The following is a 13,893-nucleotide window of genomic DNA, read 5'->3' as shown; positions in this document are numbered from 1 at the left end:
GTATCACAACGATACAACGCTGTACTCCAACCATACGTTCTCAGAAATTTCTTCCTCAATTGAAGGCCTATGTTTAGTAATAGTTGAATTCTCTTGGCCAGGGATGTCATTTTTGCCAATGCCAGTCTGCTTTTGATGTCCACCTTGCTCCGTCCGTCACTGGTTATTTTGCTGCATAGGTAGCAGAATTCCTTAACTTCATCTACTTCAGGACCATCAGTCTTAATGTTAAGTTTCTCGCTGTTCTGATTTCTGCTACTTCCCATTACTTCCGTCTTTCTTCGATTTACTGTCAATCCCATATTCTGTACTCATTAGACTCTTCATTCCGTTCAGCAGATCATGTAATTCTTATTCACTTTCACTCAGGATAGCAATGTCATCAGCGAATCTTATCATTGATATGTTTCCACCTTGAATTTTAATTCCACTCCTGAACCTTTCTTTCGTTTGCATCATTGCTTCTTAGAAGTACAGATTGAACAGACGGGGTGAAAGACTACGTCCCTTACTTACACCCTTTTTAATGCAAGTGTGAAATCGAAACTTTCGCTAAATTTATTATCAACATAGAATAACAAGAACTTCAGTCATGACTGCTGTCCCTGCGTGTTTAATGTTACTAAGGACTAATGATTGAGCTTCAGTATGTACCATCGTATGGAAACCTTCATATAGTACTTCACATAGTACCTCTACTTACTAAAAATTCAGTCAAAATAAAAGTTATTCAGATTCAAAAAATGTATTTATCTTTCTAGTGCAAAGTTACAATCATACTGCCCGTAAAAATTAAACTTCCTGGCGGATTTTCCAACGGTAGGTACTGGTTTGTGTCTCACTCTTTGTGTGCTGTGCTGCCATAAAAATGGTTTCCTCAGTAAAGGACTGCAAAGCAATTAGGAAGTGTAGTGCTCAGATTAAAGGTGACATGTTCTGTGTGTCACATGTCTTCAGGATTTCGACAACTTTATCAATAACTCGTGTTATAAATACGCCACAGTTAATTCACACTGCAAGTGCTTCTTAGGAACCATGTTATGTGCTGCGAAGAAATGTGGATACATCACTTGTATAATCAACTTGCGGTAAAGATCAATTTCAAATTCAGAACAGGGATTCACAATAACAAAAAAATAAATAGTTTACCTTAAGAAAGATGGATCACAGTTCATACAGTTTAGAACGTTCAGATGAAAAATAATAAATGTTCAAAAAGCCGTTTCATAGTCCAGATGGATAAAGGCGATCGTTAAGAATTAAAATGTCTATCATTTCACATTATATTTTCACAGAAATCTTTTCTTTTTTTTTCTTTTCAGGAAAACCTAACTCTAAAACCTCTGAAATACCAACACCTTATCCTCTTTCTGCCTTCAACATCTTATTCGTTACAGAGTGATATTTGAGTCTATCCGTATTTGAAGACGTAACAGGTAGAGGCTGGCTTTGTATTTTGAAGTATGGAGGCTCCTGTTTTTTCCTGGCTATCATGTTTAAGTCTTCTACAATTTCCCTCCATTAATATGTGGGGCAGTGGGTTAAAAGCTTGTTATTATTTCATGATATATTGTTTGTTTCTGGTGCATTTAGTAAGTGTCTGTGCGATTTTAAATACCACTTCAGATTAACACAGCCTGAAAATTGTAATTTCTTAGACTTTCCCGGCGATTTGATGACATCTCATGGAAATCGGGTTTTCTGCCAGATATCAGCGTCTTCCAAACACGATATTTCGACGTCATTACTTGAAGTCTTTTGGCCCCACGGTTGCGAAAAACTGAAAGACTTCCTGGACCACCTGCACTCAAGGCATCCGAATATTAAGTTCACCACGGAGCTAGAAAAGGACGGTCAGCTTCCGTTTCTGGATGTTCTGGTGAAGAAGAAGGCGGATGGCACCTTCAGCCACGGTGTGTACCGAAAGCCAACACACACAGACTTATATCTACAGGCCGACAGCTGCCACCACCCTGCACAGAAGACCGGGGTGCTTAGAACACTCATACACCGAGCCAAGACACTGTCTGACTCTGACAGCCTGGCAGGGGAACTTGAACATCTTCAAAATTGTTTGCTAACAACGGATTCTCATCCAGGGACATCCGCAGAGCTCTACATCCCACCAGATGTCAGGAGAACGAGCAAGAAGAAGAAATCAAGAAGCTGGCATTTTTACCGTATGCCGGGCCTGTTTCTGCCAAGATCAGCAGAATACTAATGAAGCATAACATCAAGAGTGTCTTCTGCCCACCTAGCAAAATCAGGGCCTTAGTTGGATCAGTCAAAGATGACCTGGGTTTAAGGAAGCCTGGCATTTACAATATTCCTTGTGAATGCGGTATGTCCTACATTGGCCAAACGACTAGAACGGTGGAAATCAGATGCAAGGAGCAACAGCGACATGCCAGGCTAAGGCAGGCCACAAAATCAGCAGTAGCAGAACACTGCCTAGAGTTGGAACATTCCATGGATAATGAGAACACCACGGTCATGGTCCAGACCCCCAAGTTCTGGGATAGTGTCATCACTGAATCTATAGAGATAAAGATGGCACAAAACCTGATTAACCGGGAAGTAGGATACCAGCTAAGCACTGCATGGAACCCAGCACTTGAACTGCTGAAGCAATACCGGAGAAAATATGTTTCCAACGCCAGCAACGAGCCTCAGACATCCGCACACTGCGGGCATGAACCAAGAAGGGAACACCAGGAAGCCTCACTGTCACTGTCACTTATCCATACGGGTCTGCCGTGACCCGTTTTGGGAGCAGGCTAAGCATATACTGCTGTTCCTGCATAATCCTGTATCTGTGGAGTGGCTTCCTCATGGTGCGAATTGGCCTGAGGTGTTTTCTGGGGTGGAGTTGTCCTCTCTCTGCCACGAGATATTAATCTCGTAACAGGTCAGGCCAACGCGTGGTTGGCCTGTGGTGAATAGGATGGCCCAAGTCCCTAATGAGCCTATTGTCGGACTGTACAGTCCACTCATAGAAGACCCGCGCCGATTGTTTAAATCGGTCGCGGAGGAAGGGGATGCCGGTTTGGCGGTGTAGCCGGGCGGTCGAATAGAGCCTCGGTAGGCGCGGAGCGAGCTTGAGCGCCCTGTTCTGCACACCCTGAAGCTTGTTGATGTGTGTGTCGGCTGCGTTGCCCCACACCACGGCCGCATATTCCAGCACTGGACGAACCAGCGCCAGGTACAGCGTGATGCCGTGGTGGGGAGGCAAGGCAGACGACGGGTTGAGCAGAGGGTACAGAACGCGTAGGCGCCCTATTGGTCTGCCCCTGACGTTCTTGATGTAGGCTTTCCACGTTAGCTTCAGATCGAGAATGACTCCCAGGTAGCGACCAGTCCTGCTCCATGGGACGGGGCTTCCCATGACAGTGACTGGCGGAAGATCTGGTGGCAGTGGTCTTCGTGTGAACACCACTGCCTGGCTCTTCGCCGCATTCTGTTTCAGGAGCCACTTTGTCGACCATGCACCAAGGGCCTCACATCCACGCTGGAGCAGGCTGCGCATCTCGACTGCTTTCATACTCCGCACGAATAGCGCCGTGTCGTCGGCGCCACGCGCGGAGCGTCGGCCGTGAATAAGGAGTAGAGCAGGGGGCCGAGAACGGACCCCTGCGGCGCTCCAGCACGGATTGGTCGGTGCGTAGACGTCTCCTCGTCCAGGCGGACGTGGAAAGTCCTGTCGGCCAGATACGACCGGTGTAGGACCCCGTGCAACGTCGGGACCCCGCGCACAAAAAGTTTGTACACTAGGCCGTCGTGCCACACGGAGTCGAATGCCGAGACGTCGAGGAACACAGCCCCAAGGTATTCCCGCATCTCCGGGGCGCGCATGGCCTCTTCCACCAGCCGCACCAGCTGATGGACCGTGGAGTGACCCCTCCGGAAGCTGAACTGCTCATCCGGTATCACTCCTTCTGCTGTCACGTGGCGAAGCAGGCGCCTGGCGTAGAGGCGCTCGAACCCTTTGGAGAGGGCCGGTAGCAGACTGATAGGTCTGTAATTGGCAGCGTCACGCGGGTCCTTGTTCGTTTTGGGGATGGCCACCACCACTGCATGTTTCCACACAGAGGGGTAGACACCCGAGCGAAGGACCTGGTGGAAGATGCCCACCAGCACCGGATGGGCCCCTGCTGGAAGGTTCCTCAGCAGGTGGTTGGTGACCCCATCAGCGTCTCCGACCTTCCTAGTATTGAGCGCCTTCAGCTGTACGGCCACCTCCGCCTCGGAGATGGCTTCGATGACGTCCCCATCGTCCCTTGCCTCCAGGAACACATCCAGATTGTCGTCCACCGGGGTGAATGACGATTGGAATTGGTCCGCCAGGACACCTGCTTTTCCGTCTGGGCTGCAGACGACGTCTTGCCCAACTAGTATTGGTGGTATGTGCTGTCATCGGCGCAGGAACGACTTCATCGTGCGCCAGATGCTGCCGTCCTCTGGGTTGAGGGAGGCGACGAAGGCCGACCACACGCTGTTCCTGTGCACCTCAGCCGCTGCTTTGATGTCTCACCACATGCGGTTGAGGCGTCGCTTCGTTGCGGGTTGGTGGGTGAGCTGCCACTACCGGAACAGCCTGTTCTTCTCCCTGATTGCTTCCCGTATCGGAGGCGGTAGGTTGCGGGAGAAGTCCCTGGGCCCCTGTGGCTGGGGGGGGGGGCGTAGTGGCTGCGTTGGCTGCGTGCAGTAGCTGGCGGGAGAGGACACGCAGAGCGGCGTCCGCGCCCACTGCGTCTGGATCGGGTGTGTCCGCGATCGATTCCAGGACTATCTCCTGGAAGCGCTCGCAGTCCATGCGCCGATACATCTACATGGCTCCGGCGTTCCACCGGCAGGTGGTCTGACGACAGTGCACACCGTGCACATCGTGTGGTACCCGATGCCTTTTATGACTGCGACATCGAGCACGTCCGACCGTCCCCTGGCTGGGTAGATTGTGGGCTCCTGTGGGCCAGGATCAGGGCGCCGTTCCACGCGGCAGCGCGGGAAAGTCGGCGGCCACTGACATTCGTGAGGCGGGAGTTCCACTCCGGGTGCTTCGCACTGAAGTCACCCGCAATGAACACCCTCCCCCCAACTGTCAGCAGCGCGTCGACATCCGGCTCCTGGAGGTGTCCGCGTGGTGGCCTGTATACTGGCACGAACGTGATCTGCCCGGCTGTCGTGGTGACCGTCACCCCAGTGGCTTCCAGGGTTGCCAGGTCCGGAAGTTGCATCTGGTGGTGCCTGAGTGATGCACGTACATAGATGGCGGTGCCACCGCCGGACACGCATGTGGACCCCAGGTTTAAGGTGAGTTTCGCCGACCAGGCAGAGGTCAATGGTCTCCTCCTGCATGAACTGGCGAAACTCACCTTGTTGGGGGAATAGACTGTTTGCGTTGAAGCCGCAAACGGTCAGTCCATGGATGAGTGGATTATCCATGGTGCGGCTCCATGGTGACGGTAGCAGCCTGGAGGGCCTCCGTAACTGCCGTGACTAGCACGGGCAGTTGTTGGAGCAGGGCAGAGAGAGAGCCCAGAAGGGCTCCTAGGTCTGCGGCTCCTTGTCGACGGTGCGGGTACAGCCGCAGCGGCGGGCGCGGGGGCCGCTAGGCGCGGCGTCGCCGTCGCGTCCGATCGCTGGACCGCGCGCCCAGCAGCCTGCGGCGCGGGAGTTTTGAGTGGACGGGCAGTTCAAATGGCTCTGAGCACTATGGGACTCAACTGCTGAGGTCATTAGTCCCCTAGAACTTAGAACTAGTTAAACCTAACTAACCTAAGGACATCACACACATCCATGCCCAAGGCAAGATTCGAACCTGCGACCGTAGCGGTCTCGCGGTTCCAGACTGCAGCGCCATAACCGCGCGGCCACTTCGGCCGGCGGACGGGCAGTGCGTCGTCCGCCCTTGTGGTGGTCGGCCTGGGAGTCAGCATGTGGGGCTGACGAGCCAGGCGCGGTGGATGGTGCGATCTCGTTCGAGTCCCGTTGCGGAAGTGGCGGGAAGGCCGCTTGTCGTCTCGTGGTGGCGTCAGCGGACTCCCCCTTGGTGGCGGTGGCGTAGCTGGTGCCAGGTTGCACCTTCCTGGCAGGTGCTGATCGTCCGTTCTGCAGTGGGCGGCGTCGGAATGCAGCGCAGCCTACGTAGCTCGCCACATGTGGCTCGCTACAGTTGCAGTACTTTGGCGCCTCCTCTCTCTTCTTCGAGCAGTCCCGACTCTGGTGGGAGTCGGCGCACCTGACACAACGGGCCAGCATGGAGCAGTAGCGAGCCACGTGGTCAAGGCCCTGGCAGGAGAAGCACTGGGCGCGCCTCCCCTTGGAGTTGAGCGGCTCCACTTCCACCCCAATCCGCGCCACCATCTGCAGCTGGAAGATTTTTCGGTTTTCGAAGTTGTCTGGAAGGACAACTAGGAAAAGAGGCATGTCTCGCCTCGTCCTGGGCGATTTCATGATGGTCACGGAGCTGGCCATGTAGCCCAGCCCCGCCAGTTCTTCTTTGAGGTGCGAAGGCTCCATTTTCAGCGGGAGGCGGTGGAAAACCACCTTCAGCTGCTTCACGGGCTCCGCATTATGCGTAAAGCAGTGTAGCTTGTCGGTCTCAATGATCTTCATGGCTGCTCGGTAGTCATCCATGGTGGCGGTCGAAACCCGGTATAGGTCTCGCCCGACACATTTGACCTTGGCAGCGGACGCAACTGTCCCAAATTACCAAGGAAGGACTTGTAAGTGTCCGTCCATGAGACAGTTATCGGTGGTGGGGCGGGTGCCCGCCTCTTGGGTGGCTCAGTGGCCTCCATGGCCTCTGGCTCGTCGACGTTGATGAATGAGTTCGTCGTCGGGAGCGCCTGCACTGTTTGGAGCCGTTTGGCCCGAGCAGTGTGCCGCCGCTTCGGGACGGTGAACTCATCGTCTGGCGCCTGGTCTGCCTCAGTGGGGGCAGGGTCGTCTGCCATCTTCTGCTTCTGGCTTCTCCTGAAAACAGACTGAGAGAATGTGGAGGAGTCGTCCTCCTCTATTGCTGCCGACCTCTTCCTGGAGGGCTGCGGTGTTGCCACGGCTTCCGCCTCGAGCAGGTCGCCAAGGTTGGCCTCTATGATAGTGTCGTCACGTGGCAGGACAGTGACGTCTTCTCTCGTCACGCCTGGCGGTACAGTTTCCGGTATTTCTGTGGCCTCTTCACTGGAAGAGACCGGAGTGGCAGCCAGCAGTGCACCAGTTTCTTCTGGAACTGGGACTGGTGGCGCAACACTCATCGGGGCCGCCGCTGGCAGAACAGTGTCGTCTGTATTCAACACGATTGTCAGGGCTCCCGACGGTACTCGTTCCTCTTCATTGACCACGCAACCGAGTGACTTGAGGTACTGGTGGAACAAGTGGAGAGCTCGTTCGTCGGCTGCTCGTTCCCGGTAATCAGTATCCCGTGACATTCGGTGCAGGATGACGTACAATTGCGCCGCTGTAAGCGGGCCTCTTTCCCTAGAATAAGCTGTCTCGTGGTCCATTGTCGTTTGCTGCGTCGTCGTACGTGGGGGGCCGGATGGGGCCGCAGACGGGGCGGACTCGGTCGCCCGATCCCGTCCCGCCTGGCGGCGATCCGCCACACCCTTCGCTTGAGTAGCGTGGTCCTGCTTGCACGGCATCGCTCACTCGAGTGAGCCCAGGAAGCCTCAGCCGCAGTCGGAGGCGGCCAGAGCGGGCGCGGACGGAATAGGGAACGTCCAGAGCGGCAGGGGAGTGCCACTCGCGGGTGCGGACCGAGAAGGGAACACCAGGAGGCCACGACCGCAGTTGGAGGCGGCCACAGTGGGCGCGAACGGAATAGGGAACACCTAAAGCGGCAGAACAGGGCCACTCGCGGGCGCGGACCGACTAGGGAACGGCAAACAGATCACCAGGCATCAGGCAGGCATAAACATGCGACCCGGTCCAGCAGCCAGTCTAAGAGAACACCTGGTGAAGACGTCAAGTAATGACGTCGAAATATCGTGTTTGGAAGACGCTAATATCCGACAGAAAACCCGATTTCCACGAGATGTCAGCCTTAAAATTATTTATGTGGACAGCCAGAGAGTAATCGAGAAATCTGCTGCCTATAATCTCCAGTCCACAATGCAGCACAATACAATTTTCTACAAAACTGCGAGCGGAACTCGAAATAAAACATCGAAACTAAAACACAGGGTTCCCAGTGAATTATCAGTCTAAGGAAGTTCACCTCTTCACATTTCTACAAAAAGACACGATAATTAATTCGATGGATAAACACCCAGATCAGTCGTCTTCAGTGCCATCCAAGGCTCAATCGCTTGCAGTCGCAGACAGAAGTACAGCACACGCTGAAGTCGACTGACAACGATCGAATGAATTCCTTATACGCTATGGTGGTACATTTGCATTGTCAATGTGGTTTCGCACTGGACAGCAAACAAATCATCTGTAGCTACACTGCCTTAAACATCTGCAGCAGTCTTCAAATGGCAACCCTTCTCACTACAAGATCTTACATAACGTTGTTAGTTGAAGTCTAAATGTGTTCCAATTTTTCTATGAGCAACGCTATACCCTACATATGTTCTACAAAATTATCATTTAACTAAGCCTTAAATTCCGAATCCTAAAATTATTCTAACATAACCAAAGGTAGACTGTGACCTCTAAGTTATCTAGATTCTACAGTCTGTGTCTCTGTAATGCTACAACATTTTCTTACAATTTGGTACAGTTTCATCGTTACATCTAATGAACATAATGTTGTACTTTTATCATTGTAAATTACTTAAAAGGCTAATTAAACAATCATAATTACACAAATTTCAGTATAAAATCATTTTATCCGTAATAACTTGAAAAATAAAGTGGTAACGTCATAAAAGATTTTGCATGTAACGAAACCTAAATCCAAATGTCAACTTTCGATCTTTAATATTTCGCGCTTTTGGAAATTGCATTTTTGTGGAAAGGAATCGGCGGATCAAGCTGAAACTCAAAATATATAATACTGGTATGGTATTACGTCGTTTGACGAAGTATTATGACATCATTCAAATACTTAATTTTACGATGAAGCATTATGCAAAGTTTTGTCTGGATGCTCATGTACACATTAAACACATCTGTCTTGACCAGTTGAGGGAAAGTACTATCTCTTTCACTCGTCATCTCTGTTATGTAGCCACAGTGCCTCTTTCCTTACATTAGCAATATTTGATTTTGCGATGAAAAACTTTAACATAAAATTAAATACTGGAAATAAGTTATGGATGATGGTGCATACTTCTATTAAATACCTATTATTAGCAACTTGTCTTATTTACTACAATGCACATGGAAAACACTATTATATTTATATACCAAGAAACACAAACCAATGTGTTAGTACATTTATGTACATTAATATGAAGAAAGTGGTTTTGTATGAAAGAAAATTTTGATTGCAATATAATCATCTGTTTGCACTGAAGTGAAATGAGCATTTTATTGCAATGACTATTTATTTATTTTATTTTATTCAATATTCCTGAAAGGAAAAACAACACTTCATAGACACAAATTGTGATACTCGCTCATTTCTTTACATAACGTCGGAAATTTGGAGTTTGTCTTAAGGACCACTCATTCCCTCTTTGGGTAGAGGGAAGAAATTACTTTGGTGAGAGTCCTTTTCGCTGCTGTATTATGTTTCAAGTGGAAGGAGAGGACTCACTTTGGCTGGTGTCCTTCTCGTCGATTTTCTCCACATGGTTCGCAGGCTGCTGATAAACAAGGGCGCCACGTCCCTGACAGACATATAACACTGCCTGAGCTCCTATTCTCATATTATTCTAAGGGGGCACAAAAATTTTAAAAATCTGTTTTATCTTTCATCTTATTTACGGAATTATAATAGACGTTACCGCAAAGAATATTTCTGTTTCAAAATTGTTCTATCTTATCTCACAAATTGCACAATGTTGTTTCTTCTTTAGTGTAATTTCATTATAGGGCGTCAGTCTCTTTGTCAAAGTTGTGGTTATGCACACGTCCTTATTGGTATTTTACTCTCTCATATATTGGCTAGAGAGCATTTTATCATTTCTTTATATCGTAGAGGTGAGGAGCACCAGTGAGCTTGTTTGTTTGCATGGCTCAATTAGAACATGGATTAGTTTACTACAAAATTCACTACTTTGTCAGCAGGTACTTGTATTGCCATAACCCTTATCAAGAGCTGTGTTTATTTTACCTGCAATTATTAAACTTTTTTTGTCTGCCCGTATTATTGTCTTTGTTTGTCAATTTATGCTTTTTAATCAACCTTTTACCTCACAATTGCTTTCTTAGCACTTTCTTGAGATGTGTAGGAAATAAATATGAACATACACCTCCTAACATAATTTCAGAATTAAATTTTCACCCTGCAGCAGAGTGTGCGCTGATATGAAACATCCTGGTAAATTAAAACTGTGTGCCGGATCGAGACTCGAACTCGGGAACTGGCGAAATTAAAGCTGTGGGGACAGGTCGTCAGTCGAGCTTGGGTAGCTCAGATGATTTCGGCAAGTAGCTCAGCGTGTTCGGTCAGAGAGCTGGCTGACATCTGTAGTAAAAAAAAACTGAGTGAAAGGATCAACAACGATCTTAAATGGACGTCTTGTGACGTCCACTAGGACCAAATACAATGAACAATAACGAACAAAATTTAAAAAAAAGATAGAGCACTGGCCTGCGAAAGGCAAAGGTCCCGAGTTCGAGTCTTGTCAGGAAGTCTCTTAACATAATCTCATTTTTATCTCCATATTTTTTTTTTCAATTTCCTGTATCTTCACGTAATAGGTCGCATACTCCTTCATTTTTTGGTCAGCCTGTTTACCTCATTGCACATATTTCTGGCATGTTCATCATGCCACTTCCTCACGTCTCCTTCAAATAACAACAAAATGCTTTTGTTTGCCCCTATATAGCTCAAATGTACCAAACTCTCTTAACTACAGATAACACAATTATCAGCTTTAAAATAAAACTACATGCAGGCTTCATTTATACAGATTTCAGGAAACTTCCGCTTTTACAATTACTGTGTAAAATATTTATGCATTGTCCTATTAATCCTAATTACAGGTTTTCCAACAGATACTTACGATCTCTGTCTCTGTTGGTCCATTATAGCCAGAAGACATCGGCTGATACGTACTTTTCAATTAAGTAAACTTTACCAACAGCCGTACACTTTAAGATATTTTATTTTATCCCGAAAGCAACCACTTTCAGCAATTCATTTTGCCATCTTCAGGCCCCATACATTTTTTTTCGAATCAACGAGCTTCTCGTATAGCGCCATAAAACTCTATATCTTGAGTTGCTTCACGCTTTCGTATGAATCAGGTGCACAACGATTGGGATTCTCGATATCCAGTTTCATTGCGCTATACGGTGAGCTAACTGATTCGAAAAAAGCGTATGGATCCTGAAGATGACAATTTAATTGCCGAAACTGGTTGCTTTCGAAATAAAATAAAATATCTTAAGGTGTATGGCTGTTGATAAAGTTTACTGAAGTGAAAAGATATTTACCACAGTCTTTGATGCTGTTGTCCAGAATTGCAGAGTTTCAATGAAAATTTTAAATCAACCGATGCAAACTCACACAAACACACACACACACAGACACACACGCACGCACACACACACACACACACACACACACACACACACACACACACACACGCGCGCGCGCGCGCGCGCGCACACACAGACTGAAGCGTGAAGTGATAAATGAAAATTTGTAGCACCAAGACCAGTATTCGAACCCAGGACTCCTGCTCGCTAGGACAACTCGCTAACCGCTATACCGTCCTGGCACAGCGGCTTTCCACAGCTGCATGGACTATCCTAGAATGCCTCTCTTCTCTAATTAATAATGTTTAGAAAAGAAGAAAGAATGGAACCTGAAAGTGCAAATAATGTTTCCCTCAGCTGGAAACTCACACTAAGCCAAACTAAGTATTGGCCAAAGATTGGCGTCTTCTCTGCGAACTCTTAATTGCTCATAACTATGAATTCTTCAGATCCAAAATTTTTTGGAGTTCCAACTGTCTCTTACTCTTTGCGTACTAAAGTCTGCAAGCATGTGTATGTGTCTTACCTAGTGTTCTAAATGGTCCTCGGCGTTCATGTATGAATTTGTTTCTGCAGAAACATTCTTTGATTTACGCTTTCCAATGACAGGCACAGCAATTACATCAAAGTATGGCAATTCTGGGACTACTTGGCTCTGACCAAAGTCTGTATTTCTTTGGAACCTCGATAAGAAATAAGTGCCAGTTTATGTATCCACACATAAACCTGGTACGGTACAGTTAAACAAGGATGAACTGCAATTATGACTGCTATATCGATTGGTATCACAGCTTGCTACTTTACTAGTCTACATCTTTTTTCAATAGCACCTTACTGTTCTTAAGCCAGTTACTCTCTTTATAAAATCAAAGAATGCTTCAGACAATGGTTTTACACTGCCACTACTAAGAAGATAGCGCACTATTATGAAATATTTAACTCTATACTGTAGTGGCTTATTCTGCTTTGTATGAGGCCTTTATGAAATTCTTCGAGCAAATATTTCTGCTTGCCTCCAGTTTTCAGTTGCAGTTATAATCGCATTTAGATTCACAGGTTTGTCAGTATTCACATTTGTAGCTGCCTCTCCTACCCTGTCTGTCAACTTCAAATCAAAGCATTTGACGACTTCTTCAGACTTTGTTTACTGCACATCAGTTAAGATTCTGTTTGCCTTTGTGCAATGGTGTTCCTTCACATCATTTGTAACTTTCCAAGTGTAACGTTCTTTTAAAGAAATTTTATAACCATACGATTACGTTGAATCAATGTATGAACTGTGGAATCGGTAAAGAACTCCAATTGTCGTGTTGCGTTTTGTAAGTGCAAGTGACGTGCTTAATCTGTCTTATAGCTTGCAAAACTTTACGAATTGATTGGGCAATGCGACTCCCAATGCCAATAAAGAAATACAGTCACTGCAAAATACATTCAGCCCCTTAAGCGCTGAATCCTAAAGCCCGGTTCATATAACAAATAAATTAAATTGTGTTACCTCTAAAGCAGCAACGGTGGAACGCGATATATTCTGGTCTCTCACAAAAAATATAAATGTGCTAGCTACAGGCTCAGCAGTGTGCAGTGCTGGCCAGAATAGTTGAAATGTACATGAAATTAATTTGGCTGGTAAACGAGAACATGACCTATACAAGGAGGCGGTACTGATTATGGCGAATTACTAACACTCAGTTTTTTATTAAAAGTATATTGCAAGTTAAGTTCAGCTTTTCAAAAACACCATACGATAGAAGCCAGATTACTCACAACTGATTCACAAATAAAGAGATTTAAACAGCAAGTATTATCTAACTTCACTAATCCAACATAAATGCAGATCATCAAACTACATAGAGCTCTGTTAAAAAAATCTTGAAAGCATTACAAAATTGAAATATTTAACTAGTCTTTTTCTCAAAACAGTTTATGTACATTCTGGGTTTACTCAACAATTACAAATTATCAGCCAAGTCATCTATACTAACGCGCTGGCAAAAACAGAAATCATAATTATTTAAATCTTACCTTATTTGCCCGAAGACTGCTGCTTCCATGTTTAACAATACTGACACACCTACATTAATCTAACTCTTGGTGGCTTCACACAGCACACCACAGAAACTGGCTACTCCATCGTCTTTCCTTCGCAGACTGAACGCCTAGCGCTCTCTTGCAACTGCCCTAGTAGTACTGTATCTTTGGCTCTGCAATCGCGCACTGTCAGCGACCTGCATTTTCGAGCCTATCAGAGACATTCATCGTTTATAGTATGCTAGTTTCATTTTAATTTATTAATAT

Source organism: Schistocerca americana, chromosome 1 (genome assembly GCF_021461395.2).
Source record: "Schistocerca americana isolate TAMUIC-IGC-003095 chromosome 1, iqSchAmer2.1, whole genome shotgun sequence".
Classification (NCBI taxonomy): domain Eukaryota; kingdom Metazoa; phylum Arthropoda; class Insecta; order Orthoptera; family Acrididae; genus Schistocerca; species Schistocerca americana.
Note: the sequence above shows the minus strand (reverse complement) of the source record.